Source organism: Oratosquilla oratoria, chromosome 11 (assembly GCF_046742065.1).
Source record: "Oratosquilla oratoria isolate Oo_2021 chromosome 11, ASM4674206v1, whole genome shotgun sequence".
NCBI classification, from domain to species: domain Eukaryota; kingdom Metazoa; phylum Arthropoda; class Malacostraca; order Stomatopoda; family Squillidae; genus Oratosquilla; species Oratosquilla oratoria.
Genome location: NC_134787.1, coordinates 56,324,809 through 56,337,308, shown reverse-complemented (window position 1 = coordinate 56,337,308; position 12,500 = coordinate 56,324,809). Strand labels below are relative to the sequence as shown.

Below are 12,500 nucleotides of genomic sequence, written 5' to 3'. Positions count from 1 at the left end.
TATATATATATATATGTATATATACATACATACATGTATATGTGTATATATATATAGACATATGTATATATACATACATACATATATATGTGTATATATATGTATACATATTATATATATATATGTATACATATACATACGTGTATGTATACGCATATGTATATATACGAGGGTACTTCCAAAAGCAACGCCTCTTATCTTTCTTTACTCTGCGCCAATGGATTCGAAAGAATTGTTGATGATATTGTTATGAGAACTAAATCTTTGCACTTACAACCGGAATTTTTCATCTCTGTTACAGATATTGACAATGTGACAGTCTAATAAATCAATCCCTTACATGTATATGCCTCACATGCAGAGATGCGTCATTGAATTCCTCCACGCAGAAGTGGAACCGTTGAACATTCACCGGCGCTAGGTGAAAGTTTACGGAGTTGAGAGAGTTGATGTCAGCACGTTTAGAAGATGGATTCGTCGATTCCGGAGTGGCGATAGTTATGTGAGTGATAAGCAGCGCTACGGAGAGCCATGCACAGGACCTTGTTCATAGTTGGTGAAAATGCATTGAAAAAAGGGATGACAACGTGGAGAAATATATTCCCGCGTAAAAAGTCCCCTCATTTTAATGGTGCCGCTCCCGTTTTTTAGATCTTCAGAATTTTGAGCTACATATATATTAATACACACACACACACACACACACACACACACACACACACACACACACACACACACACACACACACACACACACACACACACACACACATATATATATATATATATATGAGTGAGTGTGTATATATATATTTGAGAGGAGATGAGGTGTCTGAGAAGTATGATTGGGGTTACTAGGCTGGATATAGTGAGAAATGAGGCGAGGAGGAGAATGGGAGTGGAAAGGGAGTTGGGAGACAGGATGGATGAAAGAGTATTGGGATGGTCTGGACACATGGAAAGAATGAGTGGAGAAAGACTAATAAAAGAGGTGTGGAAGGCAAATGTGGAAAGGGTGAACATGAGGGGTCGACCTAGGATGAGATGGATGGATGGGGTAAAAGGGGCTTTGAGAAAGAGGGAATGTTGAGGAGGGGCGGGAGATGACAAAAGACAGGGGGGAATGGAGAATGGTTGTATATGGATGATGTGATGCATGAGGTGGAATGGGTGGGGGAAGGGGGGTGAGGGAGTATGTATGAGAATTAATTTGACGCAGCCCGAAGGGATTTCTCCCTGTCTTCTCCTTTTCTGCATGAGGGGACGGAGAGGGGGGTCACCGATTTAATGCAGCGGCCTTGCTGTGGATATGCTGTGTCTTGTGACATTGCTTCTGACTCAAGGCAGTGGGCGAGATGCAGGGATGACCCGTCATCCAGGAGGTGCCAAGATAAGAGGGAGGGAAGAGGGTGGAGGGGAGGGGAGTGTGTTAGTGATGGAATGGGTGGGAGTTGTTTTTATGTTTTTTTTTTGGCTACTTCCCTTATAAGGGGGAAAAGCCTTTGGCATATGTATGTATGTATGTATATATATGCATATATATATATATATATATATATATATATATATATATATATATATATATATACATATGCGCACGCACATACACACACACACACACACACACACACACACACACACACACACACACACACACACACACACACACACACACACACACACACACACACACAAACACACACACACACACACAAACACACAGATACATATGTGTGTGTGTGTGTGTGTGTGTGTGTGTGTGTGTGTGTGTGTGTGTGTACGTGTGTGTGTGTATGCATATACATACGCACCCCAGTATATGTATACTGATATCAGTTGCACTTAAGTACATCTCTGTATTTTTTCAGTACATTTTTTTATAATTATGTTGAAAGGGAAAGAGAATATTGCCATTAGTAAGGGTGTAAAAAGGAATCTCGTGTCTCACTTTAAGCGGAATATTAATGGATGTTGAAACACTGAAAGAGGTCGGATATAAAAACACCGCTGATACTTTTACCATATGAGAAGTTTCCAGTTTCTTTTGTTATATTAGTTTATATTATAGAGGAACAGGGATGACTGAAATAAAATTTTATAATAGTGGAAGTTACCAAAGTTCACTGTACACAAATTTTCCCCATTTACCTGTAAAGTCATACATGTGTTTATGACAAGTCTCGGTCCCTTGAGTGTGGTCAGGACACGGAAAACTAGCTTCCCGGAGGAACAGAAATGTCAAAACTTCCAATAAAGTGGATGGACTACACGTGAGGGAACGCGTGATGTTTTGTGTTTCACAATGGGGTACATGAGATTTACCGAAGCTTGAATGCTCCCATGTGTTTATTTGATATGTGTTGGTGTTAAAATCACAAACACAAACACAAACACAAACACAAACGCACACACATGCACACACACACACACACACACACACACACACACACACACACACACACACACAGACACACACACACACACACACACACACACACACACACACACACACACACACACAACCACACACACACACACACACACACACACACACACACACACACACACACACACACACACACACACACACACACACACACACACACACACACACACACACACACATACAACCACACACACACACACACACACACACACACACACACACACACACACACACACACACACACACACACACACACACACACACACACACACACACACACACACACACACACACACACACACACACACTGAACATCTACAAACCCAGATAACGTTAACCCTCTTGTCGTATTGACATCATTTGACATATATTCTATCCAACGTCAAATCATTTCATTCCACTGAAGGATACACTTAAGACTCTTTAGGGTCTAGAACATTTTTTTTGTGTATTCCGACCTCAGAGCTCCCTGTAGTCAGGGTTAGGCATTCTAGAATCCGCTGAAATCCTGTTACAGCCAATACATTACAGACTTCCCCCAGCATTCCCTGGGAGTTGTAGCTTTCCAGGTTAGGAAACGCACGTAAAAAAAAAAAAAAAAAAAAAAAAAGACTCTTTCTTCTTAAGGTCTGACTCAACCATAATTCCATTTTCCTCCGTTTGCAGGAAATGGAATAACATGAACCAGAACAACAACTTGAAGGTACGCCACTGTTGAAGGGTCTACCTCGACTTTAAATGTTATGGGCCAGACCACCGCTTTACACACACTTGCAGGTCAAAACACTCTTCCATTTACTGATTCATCCCCTTTGAATTCTTACATACGAAGGATCTTTCCTCTGGATGGACTAGGCTTTTGTTTGCTGGAAAACCCCATTTACCATCTGTGACTTTTCAACAGCCAAGAAGAACCTCCTTTCATCCATTCAATAGCTGGAAAATCTTGCAGCTTTTATCCATTGAGAGAGCTTGAAGTACTTACAGCACTTATCCATTTAGCTGTCAGACGCTACTACAATATCTTAAGTATCCATTGAACAGTCAAAATCTCCCACAGCATTCAACCATTGCACAGGTAAACTATCAGTCTTTATCCAATAAACGGCTTCGTTATGACTATCCATTCAATAGTTCAAAAATCCTGCATCATTTATCCAATTATAAATTAAAATTCTGTTAATCAGTTATCTAAGGGACAGTCAGAGGTTCCTGCAGCATCTGTTCATTCAATTGTCAGAAGCTTCAAAAATCCTGTATTATTTATCCAGTTATAATTTAAAATTCTGTAAATCAGTTATCTAAGGAACAGTCAGAAGTTCCTGCAGCATCTATTCATTCAACTGTCAGAAGCTTCTACAGTGTTTATCTATTTCATTTTATGACGTGCTTAGACAAAATTTTAAAGGTACATGACATCATTCAATTGAAGAGGACGGAGCTGGTGGAAATTGACCTAGCAGGGATAATAATCAAATTAAGAGAAAATAATACGAACAACATTGAGAACTGACGGGGTTAAGCTTGTCTTAGGGACGTAATTTATAGCTATGGTTCTTCGAAATAAGAGGATGATTTACTATACGTATTCATTCCAGCTAAAGATATCCAATTTTATGCAACTGAAATGCTAACTTCGGCCTTGGTCACAACGAAATCGAAGACTTGATCATTCGAAGAACATGTTGTGGTTTAAGAAGACTAGGGTCTATTTAATTAAGATTGGTAAGACTCGACCGTGAACTGATAGGCAGTCTCCGACCCAAAGCTTTGAGATGCGACCACGAAACTCTTGGGATAAAGTTTTTGTTCTGTGACGGTTTAACGGTTCGATCCATTTTGATTTGCCCGACGAAAGGCTTCATGCTATTCAATAAAGTATTTACGCATTGTGAGGAGGGGTGTGCCGAATAATCGGCATTGGCATCGGCAAGAATTGGCACTTTTTTTGGTGAATCGACATCGACGAGAATCGGCCTTTTTTTAGAGAATTGGTATCGTCATCGGAAAGAAAAAATTGCCGATGACGATGCCGATAAAAAAAAATATCTTGCCGATGTCGATTCGCCTAAAATGTGCCGATTCTTCCCGATGCCGATGTCGATGCCAATTGACTCGCCCCTATTTGTGAGGATACAAGGTTTTTGCATATTCAATTAACACTTTGATTTTTTTTTTCGCTAAAGCGATGTAAAATATATTGTGGACAAATCGTATAAGAAACATAAATCAGAAAGAAAATGCATAGAGATAGCACCAGTACTTAATGTTTCGTACTGATTAAGTTTCAGGAATGAAGTTTCGTCTCATTGACTTTATATTTAAGTGTTACATATTCGCAACACATTCGTATTTCAAATCAACAATGAATATTAATAACTCCTGGCTTATTCATATTCTATTGTTTGCATTCTTATTTTCTAATTATGTTATGCTATTAAGATGTGGGGAGTGTTTTACTAATGAATTAAGTACAGAATTTGTTCAATCGCATCAATTTCTTCAATACCGGATGGCGTCATCCGATTTATTTTGGGTATCACATACATACATACATACATACATACATACATACATACATACATACATACATACATACATACATACATACATACATACATACATACATACATACATACTACATAAAAACATACATAGATACATACATACATACATACATACATACATACATACATACATACATACATACATACATACATACATACATACATACATACATACATACGTACATACATACATATACATAAATACATATATACATACATACATACATACATACATACATACATACATACATACATACATACATACATACATACATACATAAATACATACGTACATACATACATATATACATACATAAATACATACATACATACATACATACATACATACATACATACATACATACATACATACATACATACATACATACATAAATACATACATAAATACATACATACATATATATATATACATACATACATACATACATACATACATACATACATACATACATACATACATACGTACATACATACGTACATACATATGTACATACATACATATACATGAATATATACATACATACATACATACATACATGCATACATGCATACATATATACATATATACATACATGCATACATACATACATACATACATACATACATACATACATACATACATACGTACATACATACATTCATACATACATACACACATACATACATACATACATACATACATACATACATACATACATACATACATACATATATACATACATACATACATGCATACATACAATCATGCATACATACATATATACATACATACATACATACATACATACATACAGGCATACATACATACATACATACATACATACATACATACATACATACATACATACATACATACATACATACATACATACATACATATATACATACATACATACATACATATATACAAGCATGCATACATACATATATACATGGATATACATACATACATATGCACATACATATACATAAATACATACATACATACATATATACACATAAATACATACATACATAGATATATTGTATATATATATGTATGTATATATATATATATATATATATATATATATATATATATATATATATATATACACATATTCACTTCGATGACGCCCGCTAGGTACCAATATATATGTATATATATGTGTATATATATATATATATATATATATATATATATATATATACATATATATATATATGTATATACATATATACATATATATATATATATATGTATATATATATATATATATATATATATATATATACATAATCACATCTAACCTCTTTCCCATCGGATCGTACTTTTTCTTTTGTCCTATCTGCCACCATGTAATTATAATCACTTCCATGTCAACGCCCATAATACAAAACTAACAGAATTTGTGAGTTTTTAATAATTTAGAATTATTATATCATGTGCAAATTTACATTTCCCAGGCGAATATGTGGTTGCCACTTATTCCTATTCTACAAACAGTTTGTGAGAAGGTGGCGGCATCGGCCGTAGATAAACATCAAAGAACAAAAACCTCACAGAAGATAAAATTTGTGACAATTTCTCGAGTACGGTCGTGCGCGTCGTCTCGTCTTGGGCGAACGTCCGTCGCACGGGATCAGTTGATGCATCAGTCTTTCTTTCCAGGAATGGGATTACCGATTAACAATTCCAGTCCCCGACTCGCCTCCTCCTTCTCAATACTTACCGATTCGTAAGTCCCGCACTGAGGATTAGGCTTTGCATGTTTTATGGTATTAAAGGTTCTTGGGTGAATAGAGGGGAGGGGGGGAGAAGGAGGACGAGGGAGAAAAACGAGGAAGAAGAAATGAAAGAGGGAAGATGGTAATGGATGTCAAGAATGAGGGGAATGGGATGAGAACGAGAAAGAAGGAGAAACATGAAGAAGAAGAGGATAGTGGGACGAGGAGGAAGAGGATGAGGATGAGGAGGAGGATGAGGAGGAGGAAGAGAAGGAGAAGGAGGGGGAGGAGAAGGAAGAGTAGGATAGGTAGACACAGAGAGAGAAAAAGAGAGAAGGAGAAAAAGAGAGAGGAAAAGTGAGACTGGTGTACGTGAATCAACAAATCACACTGAACTGTGCTTATAGATCTATTGAGAGGAAATCCAGAAAGGCAATGGTGACCAGAATGATGACTCACTACCCTCAGGTCATCTTCCTTTGAAAGCTTACCAATCATCTGTGGACGATCTTGTACCTCTGAATAAGGCAAATGGAGTTGACCATGTATCTTCCTACGACCGGACAGTGCACCTTTAGTCCAACTTATTCAAAGCCATTTGATTCCTCTATTTTCTTAAATAATTCATTACATTGACATTCTTGACGTGGTTCTTAAACGATTGAATCTTTGTTCAGCTCGTGGTCAAGTCTTCAGTTGAATGAAGCCATTTGCCATTCACTACAAAAGAGCGTATCAAGTGTTTTACTGTCTTGAAAATATTAATGCCGAAAACGTCAGGTTGGTCTTACTATAAACGACGTCTGTACTCGTCTTTTCATCATACGTAGCCCCAAAGGACTCACACTACGTAAACATTGTACCTAGAGTTTGCAAACTGGCGGAATACGACGCAAACAATATCCGGGAAGTCTCCACAATATGCAATTTATACTCGCTCTGTGAGCGCGTCCGAAAGGTCTTTGTAATTTCTCTTTCTGAACGAATATACATTTGGTTTCATATCCAAACATATATCCTTACGATCATTGTGACCCTCCATTTTCTCTGCAGGGTTATTCCCCTCCTTGGGACCAAGGAAGAAGGATATATGTTTGTGGAAGAAGAAGACAAGAATAGGAAGTAAGACACACGTTGATTGGATTTACGAAAAAGTCGAGGTAACGTAGACTGAAATGCAAGGATATGAAAACAATACAAGATAAAAGGATAAGAGATTGTCAAGGAAAGTGGTTATTAAACGAAGAGAAACAAGGTTTTTTTTATGCGGAAGTTTCATTAAAAAAATATTGTTGTCTATTTTCCTTTCCTTTTATTTTTATTTTTTGAAGAATAATAGGGATTAACAGCTCTAGATTCGTAAAAAGTAAATTGTTATTTTAGAGGTGAGTAACAAGTAAAAAATATTATTAAAAGAAGCCTAAATTCAGACAAGGAAAAGTTAGGTACATGTCAATTCAGACGTCACAGGCTGCTGAAATTCGGCCTGAAGTCAATATCATATCACAAACATATACATACATATACCATACATATACCAAAGGCTCCCTTCCCCCTTACACGGGGGATAGCCAAAAAGAAAAAGGCATAGAAATCACTCCCACCCATTTAATTTCCTATATATTCCACTCCCCTCCACCCTCCTCCCTCCCTCCTATCATGGCACCTCCTGGATGACGGGTCATCCCTGCATCCTGTCCACTGCCCTGGGTCAGAAGCAGTGTCGCAAGACACAGCACATCCACAGCAAGGCCGCTTCATAAATTCGGCGACCCCCCCTCTCCGTCCCCTCATGCAGGAAAGGAGAAGACGGTGAGAAATCCCTTCGGGCTGCGTCAATTTTTTTCTCATACATACTTCCTCACCCCCCATCCCCCACCCACTCCCCCTCATGCATCACAGCCTCATCTATAAACAACCCTTCTCCATTTACCCCTATCTTCTGTCCTCTCCCGTCCTTCCTCTACAGACATTCCTCTCTTTGTAAAGCCCCTTTCACCCCATCCATCCATCTCATCCTAGGACACCCCCTCATATTCACTCCTTCCACCTCCGCCTTCCACACTTCTTTTACTAATCTTTCTTCACTCATTCTTTCCATGTGTCCAAACCATCCTAATACTCTTTCATCAACCCTATCTCCCAGCTCCTTTTCCACCCCTGTTCTCCTCCTCACCTCCTCATTTCTCACCCTATCCAGCCTAGTAACCCCTATCATACTTCTCAGACATTTCATCTCAAACACATTCAAACTCCTTCTCTCTTCCTCTCTCATGTTCCATGTTTCTGCCCCGTATATTGCTGTTGGCACAATCACTCCTCATATAACCTTATCTTAGCATCCATTCCCAGATGTCTATTTCTCATTACCCTTTTTAATCCACCAAGGCATTTACTCGCTTCTCTCAATCTACATTCTACCTTCACCCCCACTCCTCCCTTTCCTGTCACATTCGCACCTAAGTATCTGAAACTATCCACTTCCTCCAGTTTCTCACCCTTAATGCTCACTTCCAGCCTATTGTCACTCTCTCCCCTTGTACATCCCATCACCTTATTTTTGCCCACATTTGTCTTCAGCTTCCTTCTTTCACACACACCCTCTCAAACTCTGTCACTAACTTCCTCAATCCCTCCTCTCATCCTGCTACAAGCGCAGTGTCGTCGGCAAACAACAACTGGCTCACCTCCCACTTTTCTCCATTTTCTTTAATCATCTCCAATCCCTGATCCACTACCCTTGCATTCACCTCTCGCACCACTCCATCCATGTAAAGACTGAACAGCCAGGGCGACATAACACACCCCTGACGAAGTCCCACCTTTACCTCAAACCATTCACTCTCTCCATTTCTAATCCTAACGCAAGCTCTACTACTCTCATAAAAACTCCTGACTGCTGTTAAAACTTTTCCTCCTATTCCATATATCTGCAGTACCTCCCACAGTGCCTTCCTGTCTACCCTGTCGTAAGCCTTTTCCAGATTCATAAAAGTCCAAAAAACATCCTTACCTTTTCCTATAGCTTTCTCACATATCTGTCTTACCACAAAAATCTGATCTACACATCCCCTACCTGTCCTAAAACCACACTGTTCCTCATCAATTACTCCCTCTGTTCCTTTCCTAATTCTCTCAATCAAGACCCTCCCATAAGCCTTCCCAACTACACTCAACAAGCTGATCCCTCTGTAACTACTACACTCACACATGTCCCCCTTTCCTTTGTAATGCGGAACTATACAGGCACTCCTCCAGTCTTCTGGCACTCTACCCTCTCTTAAACAAACATTAAATAACCTTACCAGCCAGTCCACCATAACTGTACCTCCTTTCTTCAGACATTCTGCATGGCATCCATCCAACCCAGGTGCCTTACCTGCTCTCATCATCTTAACAGCTGCTTTCACTTCATCCTTCCTTATTTCTCCTCCATTTTCCTCACTCATCACTCTCATTTTCTTAGCGCTTCCAACTGCAAGTACCTTCCCCTCTCTATCCTCCTTCACATTTAGCAACTACCTAAAATACTCTGCCCACCTTCCTCTCACTGCCTCCTCTTCTATTATCATCTCTCCATCTGCACCTTTTACCTTTTCTTCTCCATTTGATTCGCCTCCTCTTCCTATTTTAACTTCCTTCCAAAACATCTTTTTATTACTTTCAAATTTTTCTGTCACACTCTTTCCCCATTTCACGTCTACTCTCCTCTTTGCTTCCTTTCTCTTTACTTTGTACCTCTCATACGATTCCCTCGTCCTTATTTGTAGCCAATCTATGAATGCCTTCTTCTTCTCTTCTACACCTTTCTTTGCTTCCTCATCCCACCACTCACTACCCTTCTTTCTATTTCCTCCCGCCCTCCTTGTTCTACACACCATCTTTGCACATCTTATGACTCCCTCCTTGAACCATCCCCATTCCTCCTCCACTCCTAGTTCTACTCTATCCTTTACTCTCTCCCACTCCTCTCTCAACTTCTTATACTCATTCTCCTTTTTTTCTTCATTTAAGCAGTTCACTCGAAGTACCTCCCTACCTTCTGCCCTTTTCCTCTTTCTCCACCTATTCTCCACTCTCAATTTACCTTCCACCAGGAAATGATCTGATATTCCCCCACTCTCTCCCCTTAAAACATGTACATCCTTAACTTTTCCTACCATACTCCTAGTCACCACTATATGGTCCATTAACGCTCTATCTGCCACCCTTCCATCCATCACCCTCTCTCATGTGTACTTATGCTTGACTTTCTTCTTAAACACTATATTTGCTATCATCAACTCTCTTTCAAGACACATCTCCACCATCAACTCTCCACTACGATTTTTGCCTCGAACTCCATACTTTCCAATCACTCCGTCAATTGGTTCATTTCCTACCCTAGCATTTAGGTCTCCCAATACAACTACATTGACATTTCTCCCTAATCCCTCTATGCACTCATTTATATCTACCCAGAATGCCTCCCTTTCCTCTACGTTCTTCTCACTACCAGGCCCATACGCACTTACAAAAACCCACATCTCCTTTCCCAGCTTCACCTTCATCCACATCAACCTTGATGACACCTCCTTCCACTCCACTACCCGCTTACTTATCTCTTCACTTACTAGTATAGCCACCCCTTCTCTCCCTCGTCCCCTCTTCACTCCTGAGTACCTCCCAGCTACACTCCCAAACTCACAGTTGCCCTTTCCTTTCATTTTAGTTTCACTCAAAGCCAGTACATCCATCTTTCTTCTCACAAACATACTGCCTATCTCTTCCCTTTTACTCTCATCTGTACCATATCCACGCACATTAAAAGACCCAAACCTTAGGGTACTGGTTGGAAAGCTCCCAGACCCTCTTATGCCTTTTCTTTCTTTTTTAGGAATGTCCCCTTTTGGGGCTACAGGTAGTAGGACTCCTAATCCCATCCCCCGTCCCTTTTTTGTCGCCTTTTACGACTCAAGTGGAAATACTTGGTGGCAGTATTCTTTTCCCCCACCACAGGGTAGGCGAAAAAAGGAAATGAATATTCAGAGAAATGGTACAGGACAGTAACAAGGGGTTGGGGGACAGCATAACGGAGGGACAGTCGTAGTATAAAAGTGTCATAATTTTTCTATGTACAGAGTTTTCCTCTATCACAGACAAAATGATGTGTGGCTCTGGTCCGTAGGGGCGCCTCGCATAGACCCTAAAGTATCAACTGCATGCTATTTTGCCACAATGACATGCAGCCAATACCCCAGAAACTAAATATTATATACCGGAGGCAAAACGTCTCTAAGAACAAAGTGCTCTGAATGATGAAGAAAACTTGTAGTCTTTCATCGGTTGATTTACAGAATCTATCAATATATATATATAAATAAATATATATATATATATATATATATATATACATACACACACACACACACACACACACACACACACACACACACACACACACACACACACACACACACACACACACACACATATATATATATATATATATATATGTATTTGTGTATACATGTATATATATATATATATATATATATATATATATATATATACATATATATATATGTATATATATATATATATATATATATATATATATATGTGTGTGTGTGTGTGTGTGTGTGTGTGCGTGTGTATACACAAATATATGTGTTTGGGTGTTGGTGTATGGGTATATGTTCGTGTGTGTGTGTGTGTGTGTGTGTGTGTGTGTGTGTGTGTGTGTGTGTGTGTGTGTGTGTGTGTGTGTGTGTGTGTGTG

At 39.0% G+C, this 12,500-nt stretch overlaps 1 protein-coding gene across 5 annotated transcripts in view; it reads right to left on the bottom strand.

Moving 5' to 3' along the window:
- LOC143029836 (glutamate receptor ionotropic, NMDA 2B-like) overlaps positions 1–12,500 on the bottom strand; it is a 597,917-nt gene that overhangs the window by 111,775 nt on the left and 473,642 nt on the right. The window lies entirely within an intron of this gene.